The sequence below is a fragment of the Balaenoptera physalus genome, assembly GCF_965194825.1.
Source record: "Balaenoptera physalus genome assembly, chromosome: X".
In the NCBI taxonomy this organism is placed as follows: domain Eukaryota; kingdom Metazoa; phylum Chordata; class Mammalia; order Artiodactyla; family Balaenopteridae; genus Balaenoptera; species Balaenoptera physalus.
The window spans coordinates 37,450,565-37,468,456 of NC_138903.1; positions in this window are offsets into that span (position 1 = coordinate 37,450,565).

The following is a 17,892-nucleotide window of genomic DNA, read 5'->3' on the forward strand; positions in this document are numbered from 1 at the left end:
CTTACTTTCTTTTTTTTTTTTAATTAATTAATTTATTTATTTATTTTTGGCTGTGTTGGGTCTTCGCTTCTGTGCGAGGGCCTTCTCTAGTTGTGGCAAGCGGGGGCCACTCCTCATTGCGGTGTGCGGGCCTCTCACCATTGCGGCCTCTCTTGTTGTGGAGCACGGGCTCCAGACACGCAGGCTCAGTAGTTGTGGCTCACGGGCCTAGTTGCTCCACGGCATGTGGGATCTTCCCAGACCAGGGCTCGAACCCGTGTCCCCTGCATTGGCAGGCAGATTCTCAACCACTGCGCCACCAGGGAAGCCCCTCTTTCTTACTTTCTTAATGTGTGTAAAGCAGGAAGGCCAAGGGTTGGTTCAGAGGCTTGGCAGTGTCATCAGAACCCAGTCCCTTCCCTCCTTCCATTCTGCCATCCTGTGTCCTGGTTTTCGTATCCAGTTTTGCTCCTAATAGACACAGGGTGGTTGACACAGCTCCAACTGCATCATTCAGGAAGAGAAAGAAAATTCTCCTCCCATGCCTCTGTCTTTTATTTTGATTGGAGAGGAGGTAATTCCTTTCCCAGAACACCAAGTGGACTTCCCTTTATATCTCATGGGTCAAAACGAGGTCACATGAGCTCCCAGCTGCAAGGGAAGCTGGGAAAGCATTTTCACTTTCTATAATGAAAAAGGAGGTGAGGAATGAGTAGCCAACCAATAGCATAAGCCTGTTGGGGTGTTTTTTTCCACAAGTGGCAGAAGACTCAACTTAACATGGCTTAAACAATAGTGAGGTTTGTCATCTTGTAAAAGAAGTCCAGAGCTAGGGAATTCCAGGGTTGCTTAATTTAGCGACTGACTCAACAGTGGCAGCAAAGTTCCAAGCCTTTTCCATCTTTCTGCTAAGTGTTGGCTTTGGTCCTCTGGCTTGTCTCATCATGGTCACAGGGGGGCTGCAGCAGCTGCAAGGATCACAGAGCGTCAGTTGGATTGAAGAGAGGATGTCCTCTCTCCTTGTCCTTTTCTTAAGTGTGAGAACTTTCTTAGAAACTTCACAGCGGACTTCTTCTTGGGTCTCATTGACCAGTGTTGTGTCACATGTTTATTTGTAAACCAGTCACCCATCAAAGGGGATAAATTACCATGATTGGCTTTGACTAATCAGTATTCTCCCTCTGGGGGACAGAGAGGAGCCCCAACACTCCTGAAGTAGATGAAACTGACCTATACTTAAAAGAAGTCAGAGTTCTATTAACAAAGAAGAAGGAGGGATGGCTACTGCGGATAATTTCTGCCACACCATTTTTTCCTGGAGTTTATAATTGCCTTGATTTTTTATTCACCTATTTTTTTTAATCCCATGAATATTTATTGAGGCTCTACTAAATTCTAAGCACTATTCTAGGTATTGGGTATTCCTCTTAAACAAGAAAAACTTAGTAGTTGGTTTTATGGACTTTACAACAGGATCATACAGGTTAGGAACATTGATTAGTGGGTAGTTCTCTAAGCTGTCATTAATAATTATCTCCCGCAATTTTCATGTGGGTCTACATGTACTTGTTTGAGGAACTCAGTCTGCTCAACCATTATTTATTCTTCTTTAAACTTTCAAACATTTCTTGACCTGACTCTGAATAATTAATTTGCGTTCTTAGGAGAGGTTTTACAGTTTCAATGGTCAATTACTTTTCAGATCCCTCAAACTGGATAATCAACAAAACAATCTCACTTCCCTAGAAGTGAAAGGGCCAATATTTTTGTTTTCTTGCGATGAATACTTTTAGGAACATCCAACCATTCCTGATAATGTTTAACTACTGTTCTCATTGAGAAATAAAGAAAGATGAGACACACTATGATATAGAAGGAAGAGGGATTTTTAAAAGACTTCATGCTTTTTTCAGATAATCCTATTCAGGGCGCTTTCCCCACTATTGAATTAGAATAAACAATAGATGGTCTCAAGATTTGCCTCTACTGTCATTAGCAATTGTCTCCTGAAATTTCATTTCTAGGAACTACAAAATTTCAGAAGTTTTTCTTTCTTCTAAACCCTACTGTAACTTTGTAAGTTTTGCTTCTCCAAAGTCAGTATTTATACTTTGAGCAGGTGTGCCGGCAATCTCAGTAGCATGTTCTTTATGGCTCATAACAATGACAATGTTTATGTAATCACTCAGTTAACTACCACAGTAGAATGTAAAGTTCAGGGGCTTTCACATTAACTATAGTGTTTTCATAAAAAATTTTAGTAATGATAGGAACAACTTTTTGTTTGAATTTAGAGAAATCTTTCTAAGAGATAAAGTTTCACTCAATACCACTGGCTAATTCTTTTTTTTTCTTTTTTTCTAATATTTATTTATTTTTTGGCTGCGTCGGGTCCTAGTTGCAGCACGCGGGATCTTTCATTGCAGCGCGTGGGCTTCTCTCTAGTTGTGGTGCGCGGGCTTAGTTGCCCTGCGGCATGTGGGATCCTAGTTCCCCAACCAGGGATCAAACCTGCATCTGCTGCATTGCAAGGCAGATTCTTAACTGCTGGACCACCAGGGAAGTCTCCCACTGGCTAATTCTTAAGAGGCTTTGGGGGACTTCACTGGTGGTCCAGTGGTTAAGATTCCCCGCTTCCACTGCAGGGGGCGTGGGTTCGACCCCAGGGAAGTTCTGCATGCCTCGAGGTGCGGCCAAAAAAAGAAAAAAAAAAATTGAGGCTTTGGAAGAAAACTTTTCTACAATTGTTCCACTTTTTGTTAGTGCTGATAAAATATTGGTTTTAAATATGTGAAAATTGATGTTTAGTACAATCTGAAATCATGTCTGTGTTGGGTAATGGGGTGATCCACTTAAATGACAACTGTTTATTTGACTATAAAAGTACTCTTCCATTTTCACAGAATAATTTCATGAAAATTTTCTTTACAGACACAATAGAAGCTGCAGAACGGGTAGGGAACTGATGGTTCTTTGGTTGTGTTTGTGAAGTCAGATTTCCCACTGTAAAAAAACATTCATGCCACTGTTCCACTGAGTATAGATGGTACAAGGTCAACATTTTTAAAACTACGTCTTCTTCTCATGCCTTTTGCACTCATTTTGACACTGAAACAAAAAACTGCATTTAAACATTTCCTTGAAGGTTTCCTCAAACTCTTCAAACAGCCTGGAACGGTTGACAAAGTTAGCGCAACTGAGTCAGGCACAGCCCACCATGGACAGCCATGGAGCATTTCCCTGGGGGCCCAGGCCTTCAGATGGTGAGGAGTTGCCCAGTGCTTCCCAGCCTCCCACTGGACTTTGCCCCTCGGCACTCCAGCTCCTGATGCTGCATTTTCCCTCTCAGGTCCAGTCCTCCTCTTACCCTTTGGTCTCCTTGAATGATCTCAGCTACCTCAGGCCTGGCGCTCACCGGGCTCACCGAACTTGGCCTTGCCACCAGCTCTTTCTGTTCTAGCTGCATCCTGCAGGGGTCCTGCTCTGGCCTGGCCCCAGGATGGACCCCTGGACTTCCTGGCCACTCCTCAGCACGGTAGAGTCATGCCCCATGTTACAGGGATAGGGATGAGGTGACTGTCAGGTCCCGAGGCCTGCCTTTCAGGGTGTGTCACGTTACCCCCCAGCCCCCCACCATGCATGCATCCCTGCCGAGGACAGGCTTTGACATCCGCTTCCTGATTACCGAGCGTCCTGCTGGACTTCCTGATGGATGTGCCCCACCCGTGTTACGGCGTGATCCGATACACCTCACCACCTGCATTCAACAGACCTCCCTTTGCCCTGTTTACCAAAGGGCCTTTCCACCTCCACAGGCCACCCTCTCCCTGATTTCCAGTTGAGGCTGCAGCGTTACATAATTATAAACTTCCTTGAGTGCTTTCTGTGTGCTAACACTGCACTGTTTCCCGTAGATTAGCTCCTTAAGCCTAGTTACAGCCCTGTGAGGTAGATAGTATGTTCAGCCCATTTCACAGCTGAGGGAACTGAAGCTTCCAGAGTTCCTGTCACTGGGCAAGAGTCACCACAGCTTTCCAATTCATTCCTGGCAGCCGAACTGAATGACTCATGTGGCCCTATGCTAACTCATCATCCAGCTAACAGGTAACCTGTCAATTCACCTCCCTCTATCCAGAACATTCCATTCCTTGATCACTAGAGCTTTCATCCCTACTGCCTCTGAGACCAACTCATAATGCCAGCTGCCTGTTAATATCTAGCAAGGCTTCTCCTTGCCCTGGTAGGACACAGTGCCTGTCAGCTTTAAGGGAGGCCAAAGGGATACCCTACAATGAGGGCAAAAGGGAAATATGGCATGGACCAACAGACCTTGGGCTCCAAGCGGACAATCAGAGAAAACAACCCAAGACTCTCCTCCCTCCCGCTGCTTCAGCTGTCCCTGTTGAAAAGCTGAAGCCCACTTTCTCCACCCATGCAGGCTCACAGGCTTCCTCAGCCCCGTGGAATTCCACTGTCGGTGGCCCCTGTCTGGGCACCCCACAGCATCTTCTACCACTCCCTGCCTCAGCTGGCTCATCGAGAGCCTGCCCCATTTCCTCCCTGTATGAGTTTCCTATCGCTGCTGTAACAAATGACCACAAACTTAGTGACTTAAAACAATACCCATTTATCATCTTAAGGTTTGGAAGGTTAGACGTCCAGACATCAAGGTGTTGGCTGCGTTCCTTCAGGAGCCTCTAGGGGAGAATACATTTCCTTGCCTTTTCCAGCTACAGGCTGCCTGCATTCTTTAGCTCATGGCCCCTCCCTCCACCTTCAAAGCCTTCAACGTAGCATCTTCCGATCTCTCTCTCAATGTCTCTCTCTCACCTCTGCTTCCATCATCACATCACCTTCTCTAGCTCTGACCCTCTTGCCTCCCTCTTAGAAGGACCCTTGTGATCACACTGGGTCCAGCTGGATAATCCCGGCTGATTTCCCCATCGTGAGATCCTGAACTTGGTCACATCTGTAAAGTCCTTTTTGCCACATAAGGTGACATAGTCACAGGTTCTGGGGATTACCATACCTGCCACCACAACAGCCTGCGCACTAGAGATGGGAAGCAGGAGAACACGGGGGAGGAAGTACTGGGTTGTGGCAGAGACCTTGGCTAGCTCTAGTTAATATGTACTGTGGGAAGAGGAGGTAGATCAGAAGCACCAGAGGAAACCTGATTTTCTTCTCAAGAAAAGGCAAAGGTCTTTCCTTAGACAAATTTGGAGGAGCTCAATTCTTCCTTGCCCTACCCAGCTGCCTAGGGGGGAGATGGCAGAGGGATGGGGCCGCCCATAAACCAGGTCATCTTAGCACACCCCATAAGATGGGAGGCCAGCAAGGAAAGCCACCACTTCCACACACATACCTACTCTTGCCCTGTCCATGTCCTGCCCCCTGGCCTTGCCCCTGTTCTATCTCTGCTTCTAACCTGGAGACTTGCCTGCTCACCTTACTTTCCCATCCTTGACCCCAATGGTTGTTGAACCAGGCCCACCCTCTGGCTCTTCCTACTTCAGAAGAAATGTGTCTACCATCCTTGGTCCCCCGGATGCCAATCACTGTACCTCAAGGAAGAGGACATTGCTCAGGGAACTGTTCCCTCGCCCACAGGCATTCTGACCAGAATGTGCTGCACACACAATCTTCCCTCAACAGAACATGGGTCACTGTGAGCTCAACTTTGTAAATAATTGTGAGGTGGCGTTTTTTTTTTTTTCAGCCCCACGATCTCAAACAATGCTTAATGATTTGGTTCATGTAGCTATAATTCATCAAGATCCTGGAATTTAGGGGGAAATGATGATTTTCAATGACATGCAGATAGACTATTTAAAATCACGGTTGTCCCAGAATAGCCAGAACATATGCTCAACATCTGGAAAACAACCGCATGAATGGTGTGACCGCAACAGATACCAGAGAATTGGAAATTTTAAGAACTATACTGAGGGTTTCTGGGTCCTAAGAACAGCAAAATGAAGTCCTTGTAGATTATATAGCAAACTGTTTTTATTTTTCAAACCCTCTTTATTATAAAAGAAAACACAGGCACAAGCAAAACAAGTGTATGACAATGAATTATTTTGAGTCGAACATCCTTTTAACTACCACCTAGGTCAAGAAATAGAGCTTTGCCAGGCACCCTAGAAACCACTTCATATTTCCCATCCCAATCATAGCCCCCTCCCTCGCCCAGAAGTAACCATGATCTTGACTTTTATATTAGTCACAAAAAAACAAGTGTTTTATCACCCAATTTTGCATCCCTACAGTAAGTTTAGCTTGTCTTTTAAAAAAAATTTTAATCGGAGTATAGTGGATTTACAATCTTGTGTTAGTTTCAGGTGTACCGCAAAGTGATTCAGTTATACATATACATATAATCATTCTTTTTCAGATTCTTTACACATATAGGTTATTACAGAATATTGAGTTCTCTGTGCTATACAGTAGGTCCTTGTTGGTTATCTATCTTATATATAGTAGCGTATGTATGTTAATCTCAAATTCCTAATTTATCTCTCCCCCCATGTTTCCCCTTTGGTAACCATAAGTTTGCTTTCAAAGTCTGTGAGTCTGTTTCTGTTTTGTAAATAAGTTCATGTGGCATTTTTTAGATTCCACATATAAGTGATATCACATGATATTTGTCTTTCTCTATCTTACTTCACTTAGTATGATAATCTCTAGGTCCATCCATGTTGCTGCAAATGGCATTATTTCGTTCTTTCTTATGGCTGAGTAATAGTCCATTGTATATATGTACCACATCTTCTTTTTTTTTTTTTAATTAACTTATTTATTTATTTTTGCTGTGTTGGGTCTTCGTTTCTGTGCGAGGGCTTTCTCTAGTTGTGGCGAGCGGGGGCCACTCTTCATCGCGGTGCGCGGGCCTCTCACTATCACGGCCTCTGTTGTTGCGGAGGACAGGCTCCAGACGCGCAGGCTCAGTAGTTGTGGCTCACGGGCCCAGTTGCTCCGCGGCATGTGGGATCTTCCCAGACCAGGGCTCGAACCCGTGTTCCCTGCATTGGCAGGAAGACTCTCAACCACTGCGCCACCAGGGAAGCCCTCACATCTTCTTTATCCATTCATTTGTCGATGGATGTTTAGGTTGCTTCCATGTCTTGGCTATTGTAAATAGTGCTGCAATGAACATTGGGGTGCATACAGCTTTTCGAAGTATGGTTTGCTCCGTATATATGCCCAGGAGTGGGATTGCTGGGTCATATGGTAGTTCTATTTTTTTATAGTTTTTTTTTAAATTTATTTTATTTATTTATTTTTGGCTGTGTTGGGTCTTCGCTGCTGTGCGCGGGCTTTCTCTAGTTGCGGTGAGCGGGGGCTGCTCTTCGTTTCAGTGCGCGGGCTTCTCATCGCGGTGGCTTCTCTTGTTGTGGAGCACGGGCTCTAGGCGCGCGGGCTCTAGAGTGCAGGCTCAGTAGTTGTGGCGTACGGGCTTAGTTGCTCCACGGCATGTGGGACCTTCCTGGACCAGGGCTCGAACCCGTGTCCCCTGCATTGGCAGGCGGACTCTTAACCACTGCGCCACCAGGGAAGCCCCTTTTTTATAGTTTTTTAAGGAACTTCCATACTGTTCTCCATAGTGGTTGTACCAGTTTACATTCCCACAAAAACATGGAATGCTTCATGAATTTGTGTCATCCTTGTGTAGGGGCCATGCTAATATTCTCTGTATCGTTCCAATTTTATTTCATTTATTTATGTTTTAATTTATTTGTTTATTTATTTATTTATTTATTTAGGCTGTGTTGAGTCTTCATTGCTGCGTGCTGGTTTTCTCTAGTTGAGGCGAGTGGGGTCTTCTCTTAGTTGCGGTGCACGGGCTTCTCATTGCGGTGGCTTCTCTTGTTGCAGAGCATGGGCTCTAGGCACGCGGGCTTCAGTAGTTGTGGCTCGTGAGCTCTAGAGCTCAGGCTCAGTAGTTGTGGCGCACGGGCTTAGTTGCTCGCGGCATGTGGGATCTTCCCGGACCAGGGCTTGAACCCGTGTCCCCTGCATTGGCAGGTGGATTCTTAACCACTGTGCCACCAGGGAAGTCCCCCATCCCTTTCTTTTCTTTACAGTTTATCTGTTGAAGGGCCTGAACCATTTTGTCCTGTAGGGTTTCCATTATTCTGGAAGTTGCCCATTCATATTCATGGCCCGTTCCTCTGCCCTCCATCAGAGGAGACTTGGTCTGTGAAAAGGAGAAATGGCAAACGTGACCACCTCACCAGCTCATCCATGGTCTTTTCCCAGAGATCTTGTGAGTGGGACTGGTGCATACTTAGCTCTCCGTGGCTGTGGTGACTCCTGTTTCCTCAGCCTGGTCCACTGGGCTCTGAGCAAGCCCAGCTGTCCTCATGAAACTCCCTCCTGGTGCCCCCCACGCCATCCCAGGGCCAGGGGACCTCGCACACAGCCACAGTGCCTGGGCTTCATTCCCAGCTCTGGCTGGCTCCAGTGAGGTTTTGCGGGAAGCACCCAGCCCTCTCCGCAAAAGCTGCTGTAGAGCCTGCCTGGGATGGGGCTTGTCTTCCCATAAAACAGCCTTGCAGTGGGTCAGGCGATCTCTGCCTGCGGTAATGCGTCTGGCAAGTGGCTTCAAAAGTGAGCCTGTATGGGGGGCAGGGGGCAAGATAGGGGTAGGAGATTAAGAGATGCAAACTACTATATATAAAATAAATAAGCAATGAGGATATATAGTACAGCACAGGGAAATTTGGCCATTATTTTGTAATAACTTTAAATGGAGTATAATCTATAAAAATACTGAATCAACACAAAAAAGTGAGAGTGTATCCCGTGAAGCACAGGTGAGCCTGGAAGTGTTTTTTTGTCACAGTCTTTTACTGTCCTGTCCTGGGTAGCTCTACAACATGGGCTGGGCTGCCCCAGGAGGCAAACGGAGGTCCTAATCCAATATTGCCCTGCGACCTGGGTAAGAGGGCCCGGCCCTGGGCTCCATGCTTTGGAGGGTGCCACATACCACAAGAACATACAGAATACATGTGGTAGAGAGTGTGTGGGCATCTCTGCCTTGGAATCCAGTGGTCAGTGCTGGCAGAGCCCTGAGCCCGGAGCTGTGCGCTTCTCAGGACAGCCACTGGCGTGACTCACAACTGTTCAGGCCCCAGGGAAATACTTCTGCGCAGCGGCTTACACTGTTTTCAAAACAAAAGGCGACTATTTCTGGATGCCATGAAGGTCTGTGGACTGTGCCTCCCCTGATCTTGGAGAGGCCACTGCTTCAGAGGGCTGGGAGAATTTGAGCTGCAGAAAGTTGAGGTGAAAGAAAAGACAAATTGACTTGTCAAACCCTTCCTTCCGGAGAGCATGAATGCAAGAGTTTCACACATAACCAAGTATAATGTCCCATTGATGCTGCACGTCCGCATTCTTGTTTGTCTTTGTGGTTCCAGAGGTACCACATGGTGGCTAGGAGCACCATGAGACATTAAAAAAATTCGTATTACTCTTTTTTTTAAAAATACATTTATTTATTTATTTTTGGCTACATTGAGTCTTCGTTGCTGCACGTGGGCCTTCTCTAGTTGCGGCGAGCGGGGGCTACTCTTCGTTGCGGTGTGTGGGCTTCTCACTGCGTTGGCTTCTCTTGTTGCGGAGCACGGGCTCTAGGCGCGCGGGCTTCAGTAGTTGTGGCTCGCGGGCTCAGTAGTGGTTCGCAGGCTCTAGAGCGCAGGCTCAGTAGTTGTGGCGCACGGGCTTAGTTGCTCCGCGGCATGTGGGATCTTCCCGGACCAGGGCTCGAACCCGTGTCCCCTGCATTGGCAGGTGGATTCATAACCACTGCACCACCAGGGAAGCCCCATATTACTCTTAAATCTATAATATGCATGGTATCTACACACACACACTTGTAATGTGCAGGAAGCATGATGTTAGCTCTCTACTATGGAGCCCAAGATGGGCATTGAACACTAATAATGCAAAAAGTTATGTATTTATAAAAACAGTTACCAAGATTTAATTAAACTTTCAAATTAATAAAATTTCAGCATGATTTAAATAATTTTGACTTTAAATTCTGATGTATACATTTTAAGTAGACATGTGCTATGGGGGCCTGTGGCTGTCTTCTTCTTTTTTTTTAAAATACATACTTATTTATTTTGGCTGCGCCGGGTCTTAGTTGCGGCATGCATGTGGGATCTAGTTCCCTGACCAGGGATTGAATCAGGGCCCCCTGCATTGGGAGCACGGAGTCTTACCCACTGGACCACCAGGGAAGTCCCAGCTGTCTTCTTACCTCAGGGCCAGACCTTGTCCTGGCCTCAGGCTCCCAGGCAGCTCAGAGTAATGTCCCAGAAGCCCTGCTAACTGCAAACTGCTTTCTTTAAAGCTCAAGACCTGAGCCATTCTCCTTTTTTTGAAAGAAAAGAAAAATTATTTATTTATTTATTTTTAATTTATTTGGCTGTGTTGGGTCTTAGTTGCGGCACGCGAGATCTTCTCTAGTTGTGGCATGCGGGCTTAGTTGTCCCACAGCATGTGGGATCTTAGTTCCCTGACCAGGGATTGAACCCACGTACCCTGCATTGGAAGGTGGATTCTTAACCACTGGACCACCAGGGAAGTCCCCCATCCTCCTCTGAGGATGCTACAGTTTCCTCCCGTTTCCCTTTTTGCCTCTACCTCTACTATTTCAATTATGAACACAGATTACTTGATTAATTATAATCCTAAAACCCTTCAACTGTTTTGTGGTAGCCCCGAGTAGTAAGATGTCAGGATTTCTTCTCTTCAAAACTTTTCTGCTGCTTCCAAATTCTCCACTTTTCTAAATTTTCAAGTTTTCTAAATGACGTTTGTCATCTGAAAAAAATTATAAAGGAAAAAAAAAAAGACACACTTCCGTTGTTGAGAAAGATGTAACTCTTTTTGATTAGGAATCTGATTCCAATAGACTTTCAGAGAATTGATTCAGTCATTCAGTGACTATTGGCTGAGTGTCTACTATGTGCCAGGCACCATTCTGGAAGCTGGGGAGAGAAGAGCAAAGCTTTATTCTTTGGGGGGGAAAAAAAAAAAGCCACAGGGTGAAGCCAAATGGATGATGGTTGAGAATGAGGAAAGTCAGGAACAGGAGGTGACAACTCTGAATTGTTTTGGGATTAGTTTATTTTGTCCTCCACCTAAGTCTTCCGACCTATGAAATGATTTCAATATTCTGTACACAAGCTTATGCAACAAACCCTATTTTATTTTATTGTATTTTATTTTATTTTCTTCTAGTTTTATTGAGATATGTTGACATACAGCACTGGATAAGTTTAAGGTGTACAACATGATGATTTGACTTATATACTTCATGAAATGATTACCACGATAAGTTTAGTGAACATCTATCATCTCATATAGATACAAAATAAAAGAAAAAGAAAAAATTTTTTTCCTTGTGATGAGAACTGTTCGGATTTCCTCTCTTAACTTTCATATATAACATACATTATATATAATACATACTATATAACATATATATAACACATTATATATAATATAATGTTAATTATAGTAATCATGTTGTACATTACATTCCTAGTACTTACTTATAACTGGAAGTGTGCACCTTTTGACCACCATCATCCAATTCTCCCTCCCCCCCACCCCACCTCTGTTAACCACAAATCTGATCATTTTTTCTATGAGTTTGTTTGGTTTTGAAATGTAATTGACCTACAACACTATGTTAGTTCCTGGTACACAACACAGTGATTCGATATTTCTACGCATTACAAAATGATCATCATGATAAGTCTACTTTTACCATCTGTCACTATACAAAGATATTACATAGTTGTTGACTACATTCCCCATGCTGTACATTTCATACCTGTGACTCATTTATTAATAAACCCTTTTAAAATGGATTAGTTATTATTCCAATGAAATGGAATAAATTTTATATGTTAAATATATTCACTTACACGTTTCTTAATTCTCTAGGTTAGAGCAGTTGCCCACTCACTCCTTTGAAAGATAAGACAAAGACACAGACAGCCACCCAGGGGATTCACAGGAAAGCTGGGACCAGAATTTGGGGAGATAGAATTGAGTCACTGATTAACTAAGGTGCTCTGCTGAGTGACCTGGGACAATTCCTCTAACCTTTTGAGGAGATTCTGCTAAGTTGTCTTTAGTGTTCCGCCTTATCTTAAGCCCCTCACTTCCCCTTTGTCTCCTGACTTCCTGGGGTTAAACCTGCAGTCTGCAAACCTGAGGTCTGATTCTGCCACAAAGCTCTATTTTCGGCTCCCTCAGCTAACTACTCTTCTCAACAACTCTGCTTTTCTCCTTGTGACATCACATAAGTCCTAGGAGTTGTCCTTCCCAGTCACTGAAGGGCTGTGCTATCTGTGGGAATATAAAGGTATGAGTATGCTTCGGCCCCAAATTTTATCTGACCGGTAGACACGAATGATAGATGTATTTGTACCCCAGACTTCTCCTTGGAGTTTCAGCTTAAATCTCCAATGGCCCATTAGCCATTTCACTGACTTCCAAGGGCTCTGCCGCCTCACATGTCTCAAACTGGCCTCATCACTTTCCCATCTACGTTATTTTTTTCCTCCTGTGTTCTCTAAACTGATGGCAACTCCATCTAACTAACCTAGCGAGATCTAAAATGGAATCATTATTGAGGTTTTTTTTGTGACGTACAAATGCTTATGTTTAAAAATTCATGAAAAAAAGCCTCAGTGAGAATGCATAATAATGAAAATCAACCTCTTTCATGGAGTCATGGGGTAGAAGACCAGTAGCCGCCTCCCCAGGTGAGAAGTCTACTGCAGATTTTGCATTGGTCGAAGATTTCAGCTTCTTGCTCAAAGAAATAGCAGGGAGGGTTCTTTTTTGTGTGTTTTTTTTTGTTTTTATTTTTATTGAAGTATAGTTGATTTACAATGTTGTGTTAATTTCTGCTGTACAGCAAAGTGATTCTGTTATACATATATATATTCTTTTTCATATTCCTTTCCACTATGGCTTATAACAGGACATTGAATACAGTCTTTTTTTTTAAAATTGAAGTATAGTTGATTTACAATGTTGTGTTAGTTTCTAGTGTACAGCAAAGTGATTCAGTTATATATATATATATTTATATATATATATTCTTTTTCAGATTCTTTTCCATTATAGTTTATTACACGATACTGAATGTAGTTCCCTGTGCTATACAGTGGGACTTTATTTTCTCTCTATTTTATATAGAGTAGTGTGTATACGCTAATCCCAGGCTCCTAATTTATCACTCCTCTCCTCTTTCCCCTTTGGTAACCATAAGTTTGGTTTCTATGTCTGTGAGTCTATTTCTGTTTTGTAAATAAGTTCATTTGTAGCATTTTTTAGATTCCACATGTAAGTGATATCATATGATATTTGTCTTTGTCTGACTTGCTTCACTTAGGATGATAATCTCTAGGTCCATCCATGTTGCTGCAAATGGCATTATTTCATTCTTTTTTTAATGGCTGAGTAATATTCCACTGTATATATGAACCACATCTTCTTTATCCATTCATCTGTTGATGGACACTTAGGTTGCTTCCATGTCTTGGCTATTGTAAATAGCGCTGCAATGAACATTGGGGTGAGTGTATCTTTTTGCATTAGAGCTTTCTCTGCATATATGCCCAGGAGTGGAATTGCTGGTTTTTAGTTTTTAAGGAACCACCAGACTGTTTTCTATAGTGGCTGCACCAATTTACATTCCCACCAACAATGTAGGGAACTTCCCTTTCCTCCACACTGGAATAGCATGGAGGGTTCTATAATGCCCCCAGCGTGGGGGTGGGGCCCTGGGGTGATGGGGCACACCATGATGAAGCTGGGAACTTGACAACTGCTGAAAAAGGCAGGCAGAGTGGGGACAATCAGTCAGCTGGAAGGGCAAAGTTCAGTTCCGGCCTCATGCCTCTTCCTGGCCAGCTGCCAAGCCCCTAGCCTCGGCATTTGAAACTTGAATATTTTGTAAATTGACCCCAAATTGAAGAGAGAAGTTTATTTCCATTGGAGGGGGGAAATGGCATCCCTGGTGTTAGGGACTGTAGAAGGAACAGCTTCCCCTCTGTCGCTACCTGGTGGAGGGAAGGAAACAGGGAAGGCCTCAGTGAGGGGCTTTCTTATTACCTAGCTTCAGGCTAGCTGTTGCCTGGTTGACATTTCACTTAGCTGTGATGGAACTTCCTACAAAAGCATGGTTGTTTCCTTATGTTAGTAGAACTGGAGGAAAGCCTGTCAAACTTACCCTTGCCAAGGGTCTGGATGATTACTTCCTTCTTGAATTCATTTTGATCTGACCAGGTTCCCAGAACCAGTACCATCCTTAGATCTGGGCTAGAGGGACCCCTGCTCTCTGAAATGTGCTCCACATTTCAGAGAGCCCCACAGGTCACAAAAACACACTTATTAACAAGCACATGGGCACCTCTTGACTTAGGATCAGCTAGTCGGCATTGGCACAGTCTGGCCTGTGACCTTGAACATCCACTCCCATGACTGACTGGTGTTCAGGCATCTTGTGTCCTTCAAACCAAAGGTGACCAGAGCCACATGCTGTGGAGACTTGTGGGTTGGGCTGCTGAGGACGCCAGAGGTGGAGAGCATTTCAGAGTGGGAGGAGGAGGGTTAGAGGGACTGAACTACTTGGTAAGAGAAAAGACATCATCACTGAATATCACACAAATATAAGCGATTGCCCCAGTGGGTTCCAAGTGTCCATTTTCTTGCTTCTCTTAGAATCCCAATTCATGGTTCTGGAGGTACTCACGGAATTAAGGTGATTTTCACAACATCGCAACTGAGGAACATTGGCCAAATATTGAACAATATTTTAAAACATATAAATAATATAAGCAATATTTTAAAACATAATATAAAAAACTTATATTACTCTTAATTTGGTATATATGCAGGTCTCAACCTAATGTGTGAAATGTGATACCAGATTTTTTATATTGTTTTACTGTTATAAAATATTTAATAAGAATTATTTAAATTTTCAAAAACTTAAATTAAAATGTCATCTTTAAATAATTCAGATAAAAATTTGATGTCTGTTGATTATATTTCCCATTTAATTAAAAATGTTTTTATTATCGTAAAATGCACATAACATAAAATTTACCACCTTAACTATTTTTAAGTGTACAGTTGAGCAGTATTAAATATATTTATATTGTTTTGCAATCATCATTGCTATCCCTCTCCAGAATTCTTTTCATCTTGCAAAATTGAAACTCTGTACCCATTAAACAGTAACTCCCCATCCCCCGACCCCCCAGCCCTTGGCAACCACTGCCATTTAACTTTTTTTTTTTTAATTTTATTTCTTTTTGGCTGCGTTAGGTCTTCGTTGCTGCGCGCGGGCTTTCTCTAGTTGCGGCGAGCAGGGGCTACTCTTCGTTGCGGTGCATGGGCTTCTCATTGCAGTAGCTTCTCTTGTTGCGGAGCACAGGGTCTAGACGCATGGGCTTCAGTAGTTGCAGCATGTGGGCTCAGTAGCTGTGTCTCGCAGGCTTAGCTGCTCCATGACATGTGGGATCTTCCTGGACCAGGGCTCGAACCTGTGTCCCCTGCATTGGTAGGCGGATTCTTAACCACTGCACCACCAGGGAAGTCCTGCTATTTAACTTTAATACACAATTTTGAATATTTTATAAGAAAAATGTTTTTGAAACATAAGAAAATGTTTAAATATTTTGATTTTTGCTACCTACCTTAATTTAAAAATTTGATGTAAATATATTAAAAATGTATACAATTTTAATGCAGTTACATCTTGTGAGATAATAGAAAACATCTATTTGTCTCTGTCTCTGGTTCCTGGCACAAAGCTCCCCAAACCCTTGTAATTTTCCCTAACTGATAAGAGCACTAGGGGCATCTTTTGTTCTAATATTTGATCTTTGGCCCCAGTTCCTGACACAGAGCTCTTAAGTCCCTTGGAATTTCCTGGGTGATAGCAGTGTCTTTTGTTCTAATGAGGTGACTCTTGGTGGGGTCCTGGATGGGGGCTGGATCACCAGAAAGACCAAACCATGATTGGAAGCTTGGAATTTTCAGTCCCATCCCCCATTCTCCAAAGAGCGGAGAGGGGTTGGAAATGGAGTTAATGATCAACCATGCCTATGTGAGGAAACCTCCATAAAAATCCCCCAAGTACCAGGTTTGGAGAGCTTCCGGGTTGGTGAACATGTGGAGATTTGGGGAGAGTGACTCACCCAGGGAGGGCTGGAAGCTCCAACCCTCTTCCCACATACTTTGCTCTACACATCTCTTCCATCTGCCAGTTCATCTGTATCTTTTATCATATCCTTTTATAATAAATTGGTAAACAGTATGTAAACTGTTTCTCTGAGTTCTGTAAGTCACCCTAGCAAATTAATCAAACGTGAGGAAGGGGTCATGGGAACTTCTGATTTACAGCTGGATGGTCAGAAGTACAGGTAATAGTCTGGGCTTGCAATTGGCATCTGAAGTGAGGGTGGGGCAGTCTTGTGGGACTGAGTCTTTTAACTTGTGGAATCTGATTCTGTCTCCAGGTAGATAGTGTCAGAATTGAGTTGAATTGTAGGACACCCAGCTGGTGTTGCAGAGAATTGCTTGGTGGGGAAACCCACACACATCTGGTGTCAGAAGTGTTGTGAGTGTGGTCATAGTGTGGGTGTCAGAGATACATAGGAGGGAGACTGAATTTTTTCTAACACACATCTTCTGTTTAAAATTCTTGAGATAATTACTATCAACAGAACACAAGTTATGTGAAATTTTTAATTATCGTAGCATAATTTGTGACTTTGTAAACTCAGGCAATAAAATAAAATTTAAGCAACATATATATGCTAATGTATGAATTATGTATGTCTTTATTTTATTAATCCTCCAAACTCACAAAATACACAGACACACACAAACATAACTGACTTCAGTAGTCTTTGATGTTTTACTGAATTTCAGTCATACAAAAAATATCATAGCTTTACATATATATTTATCAACTTTGTCATTGTGAGGGTGTATTTGTCAAGATAGGAGAATAGAACATGTTTTATTGAACAGTTTGCTAGATGGGTGTATAACTTAGTTTTCAGACATATGGTGTAGGGGCCTCCTTTTGTACTATTGTCCTGGACAGTATACTGTGGCCAGATTTAGCAAATAAAAATACAAAAGCCAAGTTAAATTTGAATTTTGAATAAACAATGAATAAATTTTTTAGGATAAGCACATTCTATGAAATATTTTTTAAGTTGAAATATAGTTGATTTATAATATTTCAGGTGTATAGCAAAGTGATTCAGTTGTGTGTGTGTGTGTGTGTGTGTGTGTGTGTGTGTATATATATATATATATTCTTTTTCAGATTCTTTTCCACTATAGGTTATTACAAGATATTGAATATAGTTCCCTGTGCTATACAGTAGGTCCTTGTTGTTTATCTATTTTATATATAGTAGTGTGTATCTGTTAATCCCAAATTCCCAATTTATCCCTTCCCCCCCTTCCCCCTTTGGTAACCATATGTTTGTTTTCTATGTCTGTGAGTCTATCTCTCTTTTGTAAATAAGTTCATTTGTATCATTTTTTTTTTTAGATTCCACATATAAGTGATATCATATGGTATATGTCTTTCTTTGTCTGATTTACTTCACTTAGGATGATAATCTCTAGGTCCATCCATGTTACTGCATGAAATATTTGAAATATGCTACAAAACTATGCATTGTTTATCTGAAATTTACATTTACTGCGTAACCATCGTCTACTTTATCTGGCAACCCTACCCGACTTCCTCAAATGTAAGGCAGACACCTGCCCACAACCCACTCTAATCTCCTGTGAATTTTTACTGTAACTCAACTTTGTGTAACCTGCTAGGGTTTTAAA